This window comes from Ornithodoros turicata, chromosome 7 (assembly GCF_037126465.1).
Source record: "Ornithodoros turicata isolate Travis chromosome 7, ASM3712646v1, whole genome shotgun sequence".
Taxonomy (NCBI): Eukaryota; Metazoa; Arthropoda; class Arachnida; order Ixodida; family Argasidae; genus Ornithodoros; species Ornithodoros turicata.
Window position 1 is genome coordinate 59,375,645 of NC_088207.1, and position 20,474 is coordinate 59,396,118.

Sequence of the window (20,474 nt, forward strand, 5' to 3'; positions counted from 1 at the left end):
GCTCGTAAGACATGGTTTCGAGTTACTTCGAGTTGCTGGAAAACGTTGCCCCGTGTGAACGCAAGCATAACAAACAAAGCTTGATCGCTCAGACGACGTGACGTAATCATTGAGAGTCTGTAAATCAGGACCATGCCTTCGGCAGCAGTAGCTATATGAGGATGACCCACCATCAGCCGTGCAGGCAGCCAGTTATAGCCGCGAGAAAGCCTGTGTTTGAAATCGTGTGCGACGATTGGTTGAAGCAGACGACATCCTGGCTTCGTATGTGGACGTAGCGAAGGAGTGAGAGGGGGCATTAAACGGACTTTCTGTATCTAGGTGGCGTTGACTGAGCTCTAGAACATTGGCATTGTGATGAGTGGAGTTAGTAAAGGATATACAGTGAGGGATATGGGGACGTCGACAGAAACACATGGATGATGTTGCTGGATGGAGCTCGTCTCAGCAATTTGTCACGTATTGCATGCAGCGATGTAGCCCGGCTCGTGCTTTGTACGGGTGAGAGAGTGAGAACCATGTATGAGAGTATGGGAAGAGCGCGCAGGAGTTTTATGTCAAAAAGTACGTGAGACCACGACCTACTAGATTATAACGAAACGTCATAGGCACTCCTTCCCAGCGCCGCATTTGGAAGCTAGCGGTGGCGCTACTCATCGGCACGGAAATTGCTTCCTCAACTCCTACAATACTTTGTATTTCAGCTTACCTTAGTATTTCTGCACAAGCGGTGGATGTCCCACGGAAGATGTTTCATTCTAAAGTTGATTATCATCACAATTCTACGCGTTTTCATAGGAGCTGTTGCTGTCGTCTGCTACGGTAGTCGTACGTCCGCTTCTGCGAAAATTCAAATTTTCATTGTCCAATCATGACGTAGATCTCGCGGGCCGATGGGTAGCGCCCATAGCGGATTGTGCGGACGGGCTCCCCATAGGGGTTGCCGATTACGACATGGTCGTTATAATCTGGTGGGTCGTGTGTGAGACGTACGTAATACCCGAGAAAGCCACGCTGGTGTCGCGCAAAAGTAGTTTTCCTTATAGCAGAGCTCAAGAATGGCCGGGCTCGAGATCTTTTGCACATTGGTTCTTTCGTGCACTACTTGGACTTAAATGATGTTGGGTCCTTTGTTTTTGAGGAAGAGTACCATGTCCATGAGGAGTTTGGTGACTACGTCGTCTGGTCGGTTGCCGAAGCAGGAGCCTTTCTCAATCCAGCTCCTTTAAAGAAGTCGAAGGGTCCAGGGCCTGAGATATCTAGCGCATGCGTAACACACAGGATTGATTTCAAAAGTTGAATGCCACCTAGAGCTTATTAAAAGTCAGAAAGCAAGCAACAAAATCAATCGGAGGCTGAAATTCTGATCCGGGTTTTGATAGGAGGGCATTTCCCACTGACCTATCCCTTTATTAGCTGAACACGTAACAAACTGACGTTATTTATTTCGATGCTAATCGTCCGCTTAATGAAATGAAAAATATCTCATTCGCTAATGAAAGATAGCGGGCATGAAGCGAACGATATGGATTTAAAATGTGGGTCTAGTGATTAACCGCAGGCGATAATAAGCGGCCTTCCAAGCATCGATCCCTCACTTCGTTATTCAACAGAATCAACTTAAGAAAGCAAAAAAAGGAGAGAGAAAAAAGGCATCAATCTTTCCCACCTAATTTGTGCGGCCTGTCGGTCCATGTAAAATAGTTACACATACATTAATTAGTTGGACGGAAATATGCTTCTTTTATACGGCGGAGACAAGAAAGCAGAGGTCTAAGTGCGTTATCTAATCTCTCTTCCCGCTTCTGAATACAGAATGGCAGTTGATGAAAAGGGGGATTTGAACCTGCACACAGAAAAGCATGGATACTCAAGCCTCACAACGGGCGAAATGAACATTGTCAGGCTCTAGTGTTGTGTTGCTGGTTTTTCTGTTTTCATTGCCTGAGCTACTGCGACGTGTTTCTGAAACTACAGTTATCTACTGGAAGCAACTATTACTATGGGTCTGACATTTTTTGGTTAAACCCGGCTCCTCCCGAATCATTTCAGGACCAATTCGGGTAAAACCCTGATACCTCCCAGAATTCCAATCGCGTACACTATTTAGTATACACATGTCTGATGTAAAGGTTATTTGAGTGCAACAATAAATTGATGTTACAACATGTGGTGATTGTGACTATGACTCGCGAGGAATGCGTGTTTGACCAGTACAGGATGTTTCCTTTTACCTGCAACAAATTTTCATAAAAAAGGGGAGTTGTCTTAGGGCGGTTTTGTCATTGGATTACTCGACGGGGCTGCTAATAGGAAATCAGTTTTTTGCTCAATTAGGGGACTAATTAAGAGATATTTTAATCAACTTTTTAATTATTGCCTTTAGGAAGCACGTTGCAATTGCAATATTAAAGCCTGATCACCACATGATCCGCTCTAACCACTGATGAATCAATAATGTAATCTCAGGGCGTGCTATAGACCTAAGTATTTCACCTTAGAAACAGAAAGTGATCGCCAAAAGAGCGACACTGACGTCGATATCCCCGCCCTCACTTTGCGTCACAGAAAAACGTCATGTTTCACGATCGTCGTTTTGTTTTGTTTTGTTTTTCTTGTCTGCTTGCAAAAAGCTTTACGCATCACCACTACATATCAGCGCTTATCGTACCGCGGAAGGGCAAGAGCTGTGTCCGGCAGGATGAAATGACTGATACGGCAAGCGACTGCGAACACACGAAGGAACGAAAGGAAGGAAAAGAAAAACAAAACAAAGATCGTGAAATATACCGCGATAAGGGTTTGCCAACATCGCGTATGACGTCTTCCTGTGACGTTAGTGGGGGCGGAGATATCGACGTCACCGCTCCTTTTGGCAATAACTTTGTTTCCAGCGGACGGCCGAGGTGAAACACTTCGGTGTATAACACACACTGAGATTACTTTAGTGCTTCATCAGTGGTTCGAGCGGGTCATGTGGTGATCAGGCTTTAATATTGAAATTGCAATGTGCTCCCTAAGATCAATAATTAAAAAGTTGATTAAAATAACTCTGTTAATTAGTCCCAAAATTGAGCCAAAAATTAGTTTCCTAGCAGCAGCCAAGTCGAGCAATTCAATGACAAAAGTGAAACCGCCCTAAGGCAACTCTCCTTTTTATGAAAATTTGTTGCAGATAAAAGGAAACACCGTGGCCCCGCTTTGCTGGACAGGAAGAAAAAGCATAACCCGATAACAGCCGGATGTAGCAATAGCACCCGATTTCACCACGAATCACAGATTTAAATAGCGCCCGAATACCCGGTTCCACGCCCGCCTCCGAATGCGGGAAAGACATTTAACCCGAAAAAGGTCGTCCCACATTTTTCTTTTTCGTTAAATTATTATGCATCGTACATAAGCTATATTGACACTGGCACTCCGCATAATATAGCCGTTCCAAGAATGGTCGCAGCTGTCTGTACTTGGACTAGGTGTGTGTGTGTGTGTAGAAGATACCTACTCATGAATACATACTAGACGCATGTATCGCTGCACAGGAACTCAAGAACTAATTAAGTATATATATATATATATATATATATATATATAGATACTCATGGAACGATGCGGCAGCACCAGAGGACACGTGTTTCGCCGTGTTTGCGGCTCGTCAGCCCTGGGTAGCTGCGCATCCTTCGGGATTGGCAAACCAGGGGTCACTCAGCGAGCGATATACACCTGGGAGGGTGACTGAGCACTCCTCAATGCCACAGTGCAAGCCAGTGAATTATAAAGTGGGGAATTTCAAACACATCTAGCGTCATTTACTTATTTCTTTAATGGCTTTTTTCCCCTCTCTCTCTCTCTCTATATATATATATTTAACGTTCTTCTGCCGATCCTTGAATAGTCGATGCAGCCAACTCTGTTTAGGAGCACCAAACCGCTTGTTTCCCAGCTTAAAGAGCATGGAAAGATTCGAGAAACGTCGAGAGAAACTAGAAATTAGGATTACAAATCCTGTGACACACATTCGCATGAAAACTGCGAGTGTAGCGCGTAATCCTGAAGCGCAAGAGAGCTTTAAGTCTCGCGGGTCAGAAACCCTGCTCCTCTCGGCTGCCAGTCTGCAACGTCATGTGCCTCGCCAATACCACGGTCCCTTAACCGTGCCAATACTGAGGCGAGCGCCTTCTTTTTTCTTCCTTTATTTTTTGCAGCGCCGCCCGTCACGCGTCTCGACTGGTCGCTCTTGCTCCTCTCGCTAGCAGATGATTCTCGGTGGCCAATGCAAAACGCTCTGCCACCTGACGTCACAAAACGCGAGAAGCCGCCGGGCGAGGTCGCTGCCGCTGTGCGCTCTCTTGCAAAGTGATTTTCTCAGTAAATGCGCACTTCCCTAATGAGATATCTTGCGTGACGGTTCCTGAAAGTAGTATGCTCATATGACGCTGTAAAAAGACATATATTCCAAGTGCCCTTCCAAGCCTCTTTAGAGCCCATTCTCTCCATTGTCTCTCAACCAAAAGCAAAGAGTCCTCCTTCGTTTGACTTTTCACTCAGGACCCCTCCGAATCAACCATAAAGTTCGATAAAAGACACCCACTTGATTCGACTCCTACGTCTGTTCCACACATTCTCACCCACGCGTGCCCCTTGCGTTCGCGGAGTCAGATACAAAGGTTTGATCCATTTCACGGTCGAGCTGCTACGCCCACTTTTCGCGAGAGAACTGAAATACGACGTTTAACAACTCAAAAGCCTACATGGCCAGGAAAGCCACTTCTTGATGAGCGTGAGCGACTGATCGGCGGCGTCGTGTGGGACGGCCCAGATGGAAGCACTCGATTGATCGTTGTCTAATGCGCGCACACTTCTTCCAGGGTGAGTGCGTGTATTTCCGGAACCATGTGTTTGTGCGATCGATGCGGGCCAGGTGATCTAAGCGAGAATCTAGATGAAAAGGTAGACCAGCATGAGCGATTGGGTCAAGGCTAGTCAATTTTACCGTTTATAAGATGAATCATAAATAAGAAAAAGGATGTTATGGTTATGGCGTGGTTAGCTCAGAGGCTTTTCTATCAGGTGTGTGTTGTCGTTGTTATGTTAACTAGCTGTGACAGCCACACGCTATGACGCTTCCTGAAAGGATTATGGGTCAAGGGCGCTAACTGATTGCGCCACACTGCATGAAGGGACCTTGTAACGATCATACTCATTGTTAGAAGCTCGCTCTTGAAAGACAAACTGCGTGCGGCCTGAGCGCAACACGGATTTTTCACGCGGAATATTTAGGGTAAAGTGGCATCCAAGAAGCGAAAATTTCGAAAAATGGTTTCGTGTTTCCTTTACAAATATCTGCGAAACGTGAAACTGGTGCGCCATCCACAGACTTGCCTCACGTTCCACCATAGTGATCTTCTCTCTCACCCGCACTCCTTTCCCTCAAAGCCGAACTACAGGACACGCGGATGGAGCTTAGATTACGTTCCGTAGAGGTCTCCACTGGATGCGAGTTAAAGCAGAAAGAAAGGAAAGGAAAGTGGATGAAAGTTGAGCGAACCAAAGAGAGACATTTACTACTTCTGGTTCGTTCGATCTAGCAGCGTGTGCTGCGCATCCCAGTGGACTACGAGGGGCTAAAATTGTACTGCCGGCGAACAAACATTGCGCTCTGATCGACGAAACGATGTTTGCAGTGTCGGACACAAGCGAGTGACGTTTTCCGAAACCTTTCTCTCCGAACCGGTGATAGTACAGAGTTCAGCTTCGTGTTGGAATGTACACCTTTCTCAACCATTTTATGTTCAAAGAAGGATGAGCTATTACCTGTCGAGGACAATCAGATGAATAGCTTGCATCTTTGCGTATTTTCATAACTTTGCAATCGGATGCTCATTTCAGCTTTCTGCAATCTGCTACTGTTACAATTTATGAGTGCTGCAGGCTTTGTCGTTCCATAGCACAAAAAAGCAAGGAAAAAGGTTGTATACACAAAAGCTGGCAACTTCTTCCAATTATATTCTCGCACAACAGTTTTACAATCGTTAAAGTGCATGTTACGATAATATCATTTCGTAAAGATAAATAATCTAGCTTGTAATTTAATTAAGTAGAACACATGGAGAGATGATGCTGTGTAAATGGGTCGTATACTGTTGTTCGGCACAAAACAGAAAAAAAAAGAAGGAAAAACTGTACAATGTCTCGTAATAAGCGTTGGACGTTTCATTACACCCAATCTCTTGTACTCGATATCGTTTCGAAAAATTCCGTGCACTGAGGTGTTCCAGTTTAATTTCATCGGGCAATTTGACCCCACTCTTAAAAGATGTTTTTAGAATGAGAGAGAGAACAAAAACCAAAACAAACATTTAGAGTACAGTCCTACCGGTCTCTTAGCAGATTTCTTGTATGATTTCTCGATTAAATAAATATTGTATTGTATTATTGTATAATAGAATAAATAACATTGGAAAGACAGCTTGATGGAACAAAGGTTACACAAGTATTTCTACTCCGCATGCCTCTTAGTCATCTTGTGGTTGGTTTTTCTCCTTTCTTTTTTATTCTCATGTTCTGGAGTAGCCTGACTCGACTGTGTAGGGTCTCACATCTCCATATTTTCATTTTTGAGTCAATCAATCAATGAATCTAGTCCGCATTCCGATCATATCTGCCCTGTTGACTTCTTGTCGTGTTCCTGTTTCCAAGACTTTTCTCTCCTTGCTGCTGTGCGGAGACTCGCGCTCGGAATTTCAAATATTCTCATACTTTGAACAACGAGAGCAAGGAAGAATTCCCGTCCGCGCCCCCTATTATTTCCTGTGTGTCCGATCTGCAGAATGCTTTCGCAACTTGAAAGAGAGCACGCCGCGAGGCTTCCAGCAATATTCAAATATCGACGACCAAGCGAGGAAAGAACAAGGCGATAACACTGCGTGCGGAGAGAAATAACAGTTTATAGCCTAACTGTCGACCCCCTCCTATTTCTGATGTAAGGGTTCTTTTTTATCACTTCGAGAAGCACGGAGACACCCACCAGCAGAACCACTATAAGCCAAGGACTACACATTGATTGTCTGCCGTCGGCCATAGAATCCAACTAAACTACATTGGGAATTGCGTAAGAGAAGAAGATAGAGAATATATAGAATGATTCTGAAGAACGTCGCTTCCATGGGGTCCGGACACCGTTCGATTTTGAACTTACAGAATACTAAGTCCCAACGATTTGATCATTAACGGGAAGCAAAAGCCTCGAGTCGAGTGCGGTCGATATTTCAAATGCATACCGTTCTACCGGCTACCGTACTCATAATTGGCAGCGTATTTAAAGGGTCGGGGAATTATGGGGCAAATAACATTGTGAGTTAATTCTTCAGTTGGCGTAAACATCCAACAACTGACCCATCGGACCAAGGTGAACCTTAGTCTTAAGGTTACCTAGGTCCTAGTTGCAGGTCGTGTAACTAAGGTTACCTTGGTGGTCGTGGTGGCTGTGGAACTTTCGGTCACCAACGGTATAGGCGAGGGAAAAAAACAACAACAAGAAACAAAAAAACATTCATGTAAGTTTGTGCTTCATCCAAGGTCACTCTAAACACTAGGTCCAATCCTTCAACCAGTTCTTCGCAGTCTCAGGTACTCCTTGAGATTTCAGACTGATGCCGACAAGGCCCTCCATGAAGTTGTCCCAGGACGCATACTCCCGCCTCTGTTTTCCACTACACCAGCTGCACTCTCTCAATATTTCCACGCCTATATACATCTCTCATAGCATCAGATGCTTCGCGGTGCTAAAACAAAATAAGGAGAGCTCTCAATTTTGTGGAACGAATTATGTGTCCTCATTACGCATAACGTAGTTGTTTACGCATTAGGCGGACGTGAATGTCTTTGGGTTGTAGTTAAACTTAATGTGGCCTGATGGGGACATAGTTCCGGGCAGGCCTGGTCTGGCCATCGGCATTGCCAGGAAAGTTCCGCTTGGGAAAAGTACCTTTGCTTGCTCCTGTTGCTGAGTATGTGTTTTCACGAGTCCCTGCAGGAGCCATTTTACAAGATAATACAACGGGCTCAGAGCCGTTTGCAAATAGTTTAGGGCAATTTCTACGTCGTAACGGTCTATATAGCCCAAAGCATTCCGCCATAAGCTTTTAATGGGTGATTAGAGCTCAAATCCAGTAGTGTGTCAGAGTAAACCGATTTAACCCCCTTTCCTATTAATTCACTTAACGTAACGGACGCACGTCCCAACAGTTAGCGCTCACGTTCTAAAACCCATGTTGCAACGGAATAATTTTTACTTAGGATTACGTGGTTTGCACGCGTTGCGGCGGTAGAAAACGATAAGAGGAAACGAGGAGAATAGTTTGGGTATTATCTCCACGTAGAAATTCTGCTCTGTTATACTGTGAATATTTCCCAGGTGTCAATGCAACATACTAATATTCGGCTAAGCAAAAAGAAAAAAAAAAACGAGAGAGAGAGAGAAAAAAAGAAAGAACACAGCAATATTTCATGCCCTCTGAGTAAGCACAGAATGCTCACTTCTTGCATCTCAGCATGTTTTTCTTTTCCAAGTTACTTCCATTCCACTCAGTTCCTTAATTTCTAAATTATTATTACTTCAATACAATCCAAATTTCTACACGGACAGTTGGCAGAAAGTGCACTCTTAAAAATGAACTTCACCGCATAGCACGGCCAGCCATTAGACCGAGTGACATCGTTCGCTCACCTGACTCGTTGAAAACGGGATGCGTACGCCTTTTTGTGACACTAATGCGGAAACTTTAATTGTCATAAAAAGGTGTATGCCCCGCGCTTTTCACAAGTCAAGAGTGATAGAGGCAGCACTCTGTACAATGGTTGGCCTTCAGCGTGCTATGTGGTGAAGCTTGGTATTAAGAGTGTAGATTAGGGAACACAGGTGAGATCCTATTGAAGCGTCTATTGAACATGCGTTAATACAGAGTATTAGTGTATCGTACGCTATCGCCTCTGCGTACGTAAGGGATAGCGTGGTGGTTCTGTGCAATGCGCGAAGCTCTCTTTGTTTTGCGCATGTGCAGAAGCCCCAACGCTATCCTGAACGTACGCAAAGGCGATAGCGTACGATGCACTAAAACTCTAAAATGTGTCAGCCCCTCAGGAACGATTGCATCCAATGCTCCATGACAGGTCGACGCGTTACATATGTTCTCCTCCGTGGTTGGGTGGCACTACGCGCATGCGCAGTGGTGATTGGCTTCAATGATAATTAAGACTGCCGATAGCTCATTCCTTTACCAATCGCCGAGAAAGGCACGGAACGTGGCAGAGCTTCAACCCAAATATAAGGAAAGAATATCGTCCGTCTTTCCTATAATCTTCGGTATGTGCGGCTGTCATTCAGAACACGCTCTTGAGAAATGGTAGCCAGTTGATATTGAACGTTCCGCAACGGATTGTACCGTCGCTTGTTGGACTGGCTCCCTTTATGTACGTATAGTGAGAACTTGCACTTTGGAGGTGAAGAATATTATTGGATCACCGAGCTTAAGTAATTATTTTCGAAAAGCACAGGACTAGACGCGAGAAATTTTGATATGTGTTAAGGATGGAAGCACGAACGAGCCATTCGGACAGCTTTGTGTGAAACGCAGCAACCTGCATGTTTCAAATTCTCCCCAGTTATGCGTGGATTCGTCAAAGGGGACATTAAAAGGACAGTGTTACCCACCACTTTTATAAAATCATTTATGAAATCTAAATGCGCAAAGAACGGCTCGCGGCACACTTGTTTGAATGCCGGTATCACATATCGTTTGTTTTCAACCCTCGCTTCAGTGGAGGTGGGGGATGTTCGAAACTTGGACAGATACTGATTATTCATCGGGTGTATCGTACAAAAGGTTTAAATCACTTAAATACTTTTTTAAAAACATATTTTATTTTCGAAGAAAATGGAGGCACAGGAAAAAAAGGTGCGTGTGGAAGCTTTGGTCAACGGCGAACCTAAAGCATAAAGTAAAACCCTGCATTTTGTGCGCGCGTGTGTGTCGCGAGGCAGTTACATATTATCATATCTTGCATATCTGCGTTTGTGGAATAGTTTGTGACGTGGGGCGCCATGTTGCTCGGGAGATCGTGATCCCTGGGCTAACTTCACAGGGAACCGTGTCGTCATGTGTCTTACAACGTCTCAGGAAAACCCAGGGAGAGCTCTCAGGCAACGCAAGCCGGTGCCGGGACTCGAACCTGGGTCCTCCTCGCAGTTCGTGGAATGTAAAACGTCTACTGGTGCGCGGTTGTGTTGTGTTTTCTCTGTGGAAATGTCCGCGCGTTTTCTATAGCTGCGGTTACTTGAATACGACAGAAGCTTTTGTCGCATTCGTGTAAACGCAGCTTCTGTTCGCTATATCTCGTGGATCTCCTTTCTGTTTCCAACTGAGCATAAGGTGTTATCGAATCTTAAAGCACGCTTGGCACACATGAAACATTTCTTTATCAGACGGGGCCGGGTAGTGACAGGCAGAAAAAACTTCCCAGGTACAATTAACTTTGAAAAGAAAAAAAAAAAAAAAAAGAAGAAAAGCAAAGGTTGCTCGAAACGCTTTAACCTTTGCCTTGTTTCTGCGTATTTGTGAATCAATTTTTAGCGATTATGTCTATCCACGTCCCAAGATTCGCTGCACCTATACACTCTAACAAAGTAATATGAGTGAATTAGGAAGAAATTAGACCTTGTAGTCTTCTAGATTACTATCACTCCAAATATTAGTCCCCCGATTCGAAGTTTACTCCCCAGCACTGAAAATAGTTCCCAAACATCGCATAAACTTACATGCATTTAGTCCCCAAAAAGCACTATTACAACAACAACAAAAACTATTTAACGCAAAAATAATGTCGAACACTCCCTATAGGATTTTTAAACGCGTTCCAATGGAACACAAGCACCCTTGAACACCGTCTTGAAGTTTTTTCAGGATATTGAAAAAATTATCCGTGCCGAACGGATAATTGCTTATATATTCCCCCTCGGAATCGCCAATAAAAGTATCAAATAAAAAATAAAAATAAAAACAAAACAAAATCAAGCCAGTTGCGTTCACGCCCAACTGGCGCAATCAAACTAGTTCCGATTCCTCAACAACGTCTCACCTGAGCGAAAGAGAAATGAACCGGCGTCTTGACGTTACACTTAAATGAATATCCCCTTTCCCAGCCACCCTCACAATAGATTCCCCAGTACGTCACGTGCCTTAACGGTCAGCACGCAGGATATTTGCGGGAAGGCGTGAAACCCGTCATTATTATGTATAATTATGCGTATCCCTCGCACGTACAGACTGCAGGCGACTAACAGAGACTTGAACCAACGCAAAATGTGCAAGGTAGAACGGAAAGCACTTACGGTTCATGTCCAGCGCCGCCGTATAGCGCACACCGGAAGGAGATGTCATTGCGTTCACTTTCTGAGAGCACGTTTGAATCGCGAGAACGAAGCACTCTTCCGAATATCCGGGATTTGCGCCCCCGAGACTGCACAGTCTGACTCGACGTCTCCACGACTATCCGCCATCTTCCTTTTCTCTCTTTTCCTCTCCACCTTCTCTTTCCCGTGACGTTCTCGGTCGAGTCGATTATGAGGGCGAGGGCGGGGTGGTTGCGGGGTTCCAGCTGATGAGAGAGCTGCTAAGCAGATTACGTACTGCCGGCAAAGAACTAAGGTTATATGGGGGCCGGAGGAGAAATGGATGTCTCTGTTCTATTTAGAAGGATAAAAGAACGGAGCCCACACGTTCGCCGGATCCATAGGCTGTTGTGTATGTAGAGGAGGCCGCGATTCGTCAGATAGGTTCGTGACGTAAACATGCGGAGGATATATACGCCGACTTTTGGGGCACTATGAGCGGAATGTCATTGTTTTTCATTGAGAACGAAAACTGTGACAATGCGATGGAGAAATCCTTTAGGGAAATTGGGAATGTCATTGTTTTCATTGAGAACGAAAAGTGTGACAATGCGATGGAGAAATCCTTTAGGGAAATTCGGTAGGAGAACTTTCGTATTTGGTTCCGGCGTATAGCGAGATTTCTTCGGAATAATGCGTTAAACAGGTTTCAGTCTGTCGCGATGTTGAAAGGAGACTGAAGTTTTGAATGCGCTATACCAGTAACGGAGGAAATGGGCTTGCCCAGCTTTACATTAAATCGCGCTTGATGCCAAGAGAATGGCGTTAAAAGCTTCGCTCGTCCTCCAATTTCGTTGTCGCTCCGCTGCTGTCGTCCGCCTTTGTCAGCCGAAATTGCCAATTGTGTCGCACTACAGGTGCTAGTTCCCCGCTTCCTTCATTAGGAGAGGTGCGATAGAACAGAATAGGATTACAGAGTAATGGGAAGGCATTAACCGTCACTGCCCTTCCCTAACGGTAAATAAGAGCAGGAGGAAAGACATTTCGAACTAAAAACCGTAGTAATCTACTGTGGGAACTTTATAGACGAGGCAAGAGAAACAGTGTCGCATTGTATTAATTAAAATGTGTTGACCACTCCTGCACCAGAGTTCTGCACGATACAACCACCTTACGCTGGAGATATAATAATACGTCGATAACCATGCGAAGCACACTGGAAGAACACTTGCGCTACTCGTATGGGATACGCACCCACATGCATAGCGACATTTTGGTTACTTACAGGGTTGCGGTACTCTGATGTGGTTGATGGCACCATGCATCAATTGTATTGCACGCGAGAGTATTCAGAAAAAAGAAATATTGTTCTGCGTCTTATAGTTAGCGAGGTAGCAGCCCTTGAACACTTCCGCGTAGAGCTCTTACGTCGGAGGTGTGAGAGCCTCCGCTGTTCCTATTGGTTCTCATAAGCACGTGATCTTTCACACGGCTACGTCATTGGCGAAGGTGTTCGCTGTGACGCACAGCCGATTCTCTACGTGCCTATTACCCTCTTTGCTGTAAAACTAGCACCGAAGTGTCACAACCCCTTTAAAATAGCGAACAAACACACACAAAAGTGCGCTTATTATTCGCAATAGTTGCGGGTCTCGAATGGGTTGCTTTGAATTTTTTCGCGTTAAAATCCCGTTTAAATTAGTGAATTTCTTGAATGTCATGCGTCCTCATTGGAGGCTTTCACCTCAATACAAGTGTTCTAGCAGTCAAAGCACGCTTTACAGGAGCGTGAGTGATATGCCTTTTTACAGCTTTATTTAAATTTTTCCATCTTTAATTTATGTAATCGAGGATCTGTCATAGTTTGTACTGTTGACTCGTTAGATTGTGAGGGATAATCACACACAAAAAAAGCGCATGCTGGCAGATTTCGGAGCACAGAAACGAAGTTGACCCACGCGAAGTCAATGTACACATAAAAATCGTTTTCGCCCTGTGCTCGCCACATAAACATAACCTAACTCACCTTACAGGTACATCGATTCTCAATTATGCTTGTTGTTTTCTCCTGTATGCGAACTCTGTTATAATGAAGGGAATACAGTCGCTCCTGCTGAGAGAGAGAGAGGAAAAAAAGAAAGAAAGAAAAGAAGCGCAAAATGAGATCACGACGACGCTATAATGTAGTTTAACGACGCCATTTCTCAAGGAAGGTGGGTAGTTAATGGTTAGCCCGTACGGATGGACTTTCCTTCGGTGTACGAACTTGTTATAAATGTGATGATGGAAATGGTGATGAAGTGTGGTAAGCTATGGCTGTCATTAATGGCTGTAGCTGTTACTTATGGTAGTTAATTTCGTGTACTTTTCGAGACGAGTTACTTTTGTAGTCCAGAATGTTTTTTCCAATTAGGAGAACGAAGTGAAAGGCTCTTCCATGTGGGGTTATTGCTGCGTTTACTTTGCGTGGAGTTGTTGCTACCTTGATTATGATGTGTGGAACATTATTTCTTAGCCGCGAAGGTTTCTGCATGATTCTGTACCAGTTTTTTTTTACTTCGTTACATTTGTGCACAGGTATCTCAACTCTCTTTCTCTCTCTCTCTCTCTCATATTACGTACGATCGTATTATTGTCAGATTGTTTGATGATGTATGTTACAGATTAATACGCACAACAAGACTGGAGAACACGGAAGTGTAGTTTGCAACTCCTTCAAGGCCAGGCTGCCATGCCATGAATGGCGTGACGTTTGTGTTAAAATTTTTGGAATTCGTTAATAATGGGGGAATGCTGTGAAATGTATTTCATTACGAAGAAATTGAATCACAAAGACCGCACGAGGTGACTTGCTTGCCTGGCTTCGTTGTGCGGGTTGCGAGTGCAGTGTATACGGGAGTACAAGATTATGGCCATTATTGTCTGATCGAGCTCCTCTACAGCAGATGCATTCAGTAATAAGAACGTTTCCACTGGCAGCACTGCACAAAAATCCAAGAGAGTTTTGACTTTCCTAATGTGCTGCTCGACGTAGAAAATCCTTCTGCAAAAAAAAAAAAAAAAAAAAAAGAAGAAAGAAAGAAATAAGCTTTTGCTCGTTCTGGAATTTTCCCCACGTAACCACTAACCTCCTTATCTTTCGCTATGTTTGCCAATTCTTGCCTGTTGCCCCGTTTCGTCCACGTGTTCGTGAACCTCCCATTTTTCTGTAACCGGTCTGGAGCCTAGTACGTTCACACAATCCCCTCCACACTCTAACAAAGCGGCCATTCACTCCGGCCGTAGAAGCCCGTGCGGACCCTTTCTTCCGTCCGGGCTGTTGACCCACAATTCGCATGAGCCTGTCATGAGCCTGAGCATGAGCACGTCACACCTAACCCTTTAAATACCATGCCAATGAGGAGGACGGTGCCCAGAAGAAGAACAGTCTCTGTTCGAAATATCGGCGGCTTCTGTCCTGTGGCAACTCCCTTCCTACATCTCTACCGGTTCGCTGGATTTCTACCCACCTACCTTCTGTGGACCCAGTTACTCTGACGATTTTACTCTATTGGATATCTGCAGAGAAAACGAATTAGAACAAGGTCGTTAATAGAAAAAATCGTTTCGTCACAGCTTGTGAAAACAGATTCTCTGAGCAAATAAACAAAAGAAAATACGTGCAATATGACATTTAAAGCTCGATTTGCTGGATAAAAAGTAAAAAAAGAAAGAAGGAAAAAGATACAGAAAAGAAACGAAGAAAACGATCTGAAAATTCAATTTCTTGCGATTTAAAAGGGAAACGGTGCACTACTTATCCCGTGGGTGCTTTGCTTTCACATACTGCAAATTTGCTATCATCACTTCCATCAATGTTAGGTCGCGAGAAATTGAACTTCCTGCATTGAACTCCGAAATTTGCCAGGCCAACATGAACTTTTCCTTTCTTTCTTTTTGTTTTTGCCATAAATAGAAAGCGCATGTCTGGTTTACCGCATTCCAACGCACAATACAATGCTACTACATCTATGCTACAATGCTATGGGGCAGTGTACCGCCATAACGGTGGTGAATGACCCGCCACATCATCATCCCATCTATGTGCGTGTGTGTGTCTACTACAATGCTACAGAGTCGTTGATAGAAAAAGAAGAAGAAGAAGCACGCAAAATTTCGGTTGAGCTTAGATCTCCAAAAGAAGCCATGCGTGAAGGTCATGGACCTTCGCCTTCATGTTTCATTTTCCATGTTTGGGCTGACAATGGCATCATGGCTACAACGCGAGGTTATTTGAAGCGGCAGTGTGTAGGAAACAGAAAGAAGCTGATCACTGTTCCCTTCGGCAGCATCTTGCATTAACTTGATGGGGAACCGACCTCGGCCGATAATTTGCCCGCCTCAAAACCACGCTCTTTTTTTCTGACTATTACTACTATAGTAGGGAATGCATTTTTCGGTGGAATGGAGTATATCCGACAGGCGCTTCCAGTCTCTGGGAAAGAGACAAAAAAATAAAAATAAAATAAAATAAAGAATTAAAAAAAAAGAAGAAGGAGAGAGAGTGAGAGGGAAATACATGATGACGATGATATGGGGATGACTTCCGCTCATTGAGCAGAATGCTACCTCATTGCTATTGAGGAAAAATGAGAGGATGGTGATGAGGATGATGCTGACGACGCTGACAGGGTTTTAGAGAGAGTCGATCAGGCCGGTAGTTTGCAGGAATTTGATGAAGGGTCGCAAGACGGACATCTGCTTTCGTGTGTCCCATGGTCCCAATATGAGTCTGAGGTCAAGGGGTCGGCTGTGAATCCGCGCAAAGTCGTTTGCCAACAAGTGACGCTCCCTCCTATAAGTGGCACATGCGATGATCACATGGTCCGCGGTCGCTGGCACACCACACTCCGGGCACAAGGGACTACTGGCACACCCTATCTAGTAACGGTAGTACGGCGTAAAGGCAACATTCAGCCGTAAGCGATGTAGGAGGGACTTAATGACGCGCGGTAAAGATGTCGGTAAGCGACACGAGAATGTTGGGTCTACAATTCCCAGTATGGTACTGGCCGGGACATCCCGACGCCCTTGTTCAACGGATGAGGAGGCAGCCCAGTCACGAAGAAGGGACCGTCTGTCCCCCCTTGGGAGAACAATCGGGACACACTTGCCCTGGTGGTGAGCGGCCGCAGCGTCGGCAACGTGGTTGCCAGAGATTCAGCAATGACCCGGAATCCATTGAAAAGCGATGGTGTGGCCGTGGGCAGTTATGGACTTCAGTAGGCATAGAATGTTTATCACAAGTGTGGCCAGTGAGCCGCGGAGACCTGAGGTTTTCAGGCATCGAAGAGCTGACTTGGAGTCCGTACAGACTACCCATCGCCATGGATCGCAGGTGGCCGCATATTGTAAAAACAGCAGGATTCCGTACAGCTCGGCTGAGGTCGAAGAGGTGCGATGGGACAACCGGCAGCCCCGAGTGAGCGGTATCGAGGGTACCACAAAAGATGAGGATGACGAAGTTTTCGTTGAGGAGCCATCCGTGAAGATCGTGCAGAACCCGTCATATGCGGTGCGGATGAAATCCATAGTCAGTTGCTGTAGTACGAGGTCGGGGTACCTCCTTTTGTTGTCCATGATCCCTGGGACGGAGGCGGTGACGCTTGGCGACGGAAGTGTCCACGGGGCCGTGCTTTCAGCGGCGGGGCTGATCACGAATTTCGGAACGCGGGATTTGAATGACATTATACATCCGTGGATCGGCGTGCTGCGCCTTGCCCGAAGTTTCCGGATGAGCAGGTGGTGGCGATGGTGTGCATTCAGGCGGAGACAGTGGAGCACAGTTTCTGTGTTTCGGAGAACTTCAAAAGGGATGTCGCGGGCTTCCGCAACCACTAGCCTTGTCTCGGCCCCGCGGGGGACACCGAGGCACACCCGTAGGCTCCGTGCCAGCATAGCGCGGATCCTCTGTGCTAAGGTGCTGGGGAGATCGTGAAGCACAGGCAGACTGTAGGCGACTGTGGCACGAATCAAGGCGTTATGCAGCATCAGGAGGCCCTTCTCATCTCAGGTCCCCGACCTCAGTCCAGCGAAGTGACGGATGACAGCGGTCCAGCGCTGAACTTTCTTATCCATGTCATCGATGGGACGTTTCCAAGACAGGCTAGTGGTTAGAGTTACGCCGAGGAATTTGTGGTGCTGGACATTGATAAGTGGCCTGCCCCAATGTGCAGACGGCATCGCTGCATGGATTTGCGGGAGAAGGCGAGTGCCGCACTTTTCTCCGCTGATATTTCCATCCCTGCTCGGAGCAGGTAAGTTTGAATGTCGTCCAATGTAGCCTGTAGGGCGAGATGTACCAGTGGACCAGATGCATATGTCGTCGGCGTAAAGAGACAAGTTGACCTTCCTTCGAATGCAACTCTTAATGCCCGCCATTACAACATTAAATAAGAGCGGGCCCTGGACGCTTCCTTGTGGAACACCCTGAGGGACCGGGAACAAATCGGTGTCGCCTTGTGATGTGCGGACGAAGACGGACCGTTGTTGGAGAAAGTCCTGAAGCCAACATAGTGTACTATGCGAGAGACCGGCTTGGTACAGATCATGCAAGATAGATACGTGACTGACAGTGTCATACGCCCTTTTGTCATCAAGAAAAACGGCGACGGAAATCTTCCTGCGCTGTTTACCAACTTGCACAGCTGTGACGAGATCAACTACAGAGTCCATTGAGTTACGGTAACGGCGAAAGCCGCTCTGCTCCTGGGGAAAGAATCCATGGCTCTCAAGCCACCACTCAAGCCTCCGTAGGACCATTCGTTCCATGACTTTGCCCAAACAACTGGTGAGGGTAACCGGGCGAAATGAAGACAGCTGAGACGGGTGCTTTCCTGGTTTCAAGAGCGGCACCATCTGACCTACTTTCCACTCCAAAGGTACCTGTCCGCTTCTCCACGAATGGTTGTACATGGCTAACACAGCCTTGAGGGACAGAGTATTCAGGTTCCTAATAGCAGCGTAGGTGATACCGTCCGGGCCAGGAGATGACTTTCTACTCGAAGATGATATCGCCGTCAGTAATTCCTCCCTGGTGAAATCCATGTCGAGAGGGGGTATTGATGGCATAATCACATGCCAAGAAGAAGGAAATGTCAGAATGGCTCGGCAAATTTCGGAGTTCAATTCAGAAAATTCAAATTCTCGTGTTAAAATTGATAACAGTGCTCAGAAGTCTTTGCAAAAGGTATCCTGGGATAATTAGCTTTGACGTCATAACTATCAAACGAGTAGATGTTTTAATACGATTTTTAACACGTTAGGGGAAGCACCTTGTATACGTCAAGCAATGTCAAATTATTATACGCAAACCGTTGCATTCATCAACATGACTACCCGGATTAAAAGAGAGCTATAACTAAATCATCAATTTAAATTATTAATGAAGGTAGGAGAGTGAATTAACAATTCTAATCTTAGCACCTCTGGTGTGTCATCATATCCAATACAAGCCACACACTAGGATCCTTACGCCGTAAGCTTTGCTAAGACCAAGGTTGGAATATGCCTCGGCAATATGAGACCCGTACCAGGTCACCTACAGTAGCGTTTTTAAAGCAGTTTGGAACGTGACTGTCCGTTATGTATTGCACAATTACTCTCACAATTGTAGGATTTCAGGTTTGAAGGCTAAGCTTTCCTTACACACCCTGGACCTGCGTTGGAAGATATCTGGCTTTTGCCCTTTTCCTCGCATTTTTCGCAACAGCTTTCTGAGCACCGACACTTTAGATAATCCTACATTTATCTCTGCTAGGGTTGGCCACCTTTTTAAAGTCCAGTTCACAAAATGCAACCACTATTAGTTTCTACACTCACTTACTTTTATTTGTAGTACAGCGAAGTACTGGAAGGCTCCTCCAACCTGTAGTGTTGCAAGAACCGTGGCAAGTCAAAGCTGCTGTGACAAATTACCTCCTTGGTCAAAGGTAGTTTTGATTCGGTCTTTAGTATATGTAGTTGACGGCCCCGACCTCGTGCAATATTTTATTTTTCTCTTTTTTGATAACATGTTTATCAGCTGTCCTGTATCAACATGTGTAATAAGTGTGTTCTGATTTCAAGCCAGCCACAATGATTCGGCTGGCAACTTTGATGCGGTTAGTTAAGTAGTTGTATGCTCTACTATGTGTACATTTTTTCTGCACAGATTGCTTGTGCTCCTGCGTTATGTAGTGCGCCCACGGGCCTTTGACGTATAACCAAATAAATGAATAGAAAGAGCTCCTAGCGGATGTCTGATTGCAAGGTCCTGGCTGCGAATAAACCCGTTACTGTGTTCGAGAACCTGTTTGTGATCGTCTGTGTTTTCCTTGTCTCGGGGTTCAGTCAAAATTTCATCTGATTCCCGCTGCATCAACATGGAAGCTTAAACATGGCGGGCCACAATACCAAAAATTCGTCCAAATTGTGGTGGAAAAGAAAGTGGACCCTCCCAGTATCTGATTTATTTCAACTCGCTGTGGGAGCTTTATTTTTGTTTTATTGCTAGGAATAAAGGTGTGTAAAACCTGACCCTGTGTTGCTTCTTAGACCTCTGTTCTCTTTCGCCACACCCGGCGAGTTTGAAATTTGATGCTCGAGTAAGTCTACCGATTGCAACACGACTTCGCTAGGATGCCCTAGATTTCGCGATCTTGGCGCGCCCCCGTGTGCACGACAGAGGCATCAGTGTTCTGGATGTCATTCCTCACGGTGTGATGGCGCTAGCGTAGTGTAGCAGCTAAAGTCACTGGATAGGGAAGTGTACCGCCATCCTCTGATCTTTACCGCCGCGACCTTGGAGCATTAATGGCGGCCGTAGCATGCAAACCCATTCTGCGTATTGTTTCTCTAAAATCGAGGTGGGAAAGGGGAAGGATGGCGTTACTCTTCCTCTTTCCCAATCCAGTGACTTTAACAGCAGCCATATCGGCGTTTTACGCTACGAGACTTGCGTCACGGAGGAAAGAAAAGAGGAAAGAGAGAGAAAAAAAAGTGTGCGGAATGTTACGTATGAATAAGGGTATGGGAGTTAGCTTCTGGGAAACCTTCCAAGTGTGAAAAG

At 45.4% G+C, this 20,474-nt stretch overlaps 1 protein-coding gene across 2 annotated transcripts in view; it reads right to left on the reverse strand.

Annotated features, from left to right (window-relative positions):
• LOC135401776 (uncharacterized) overlaps nucleotides 1-11,546 on the reverse strand; it is an 86,479-nt gene extending 74,933 nt beyond the window's left edge. For both annotated transcript variants that reach the window (XM_064634354.1, XM_064634356.1), the window contains exon 1: nucleotides 11,387-11,546. The gene's annotated coding sequence lies outside the window, so the exon portion shown is untranslated. The remainder of the gene's footprint in view (nucleotides 1-11,386) is intronic.
• Nucleotides 11,547-20,474: the final 8,928 nt, after the last annotated feature.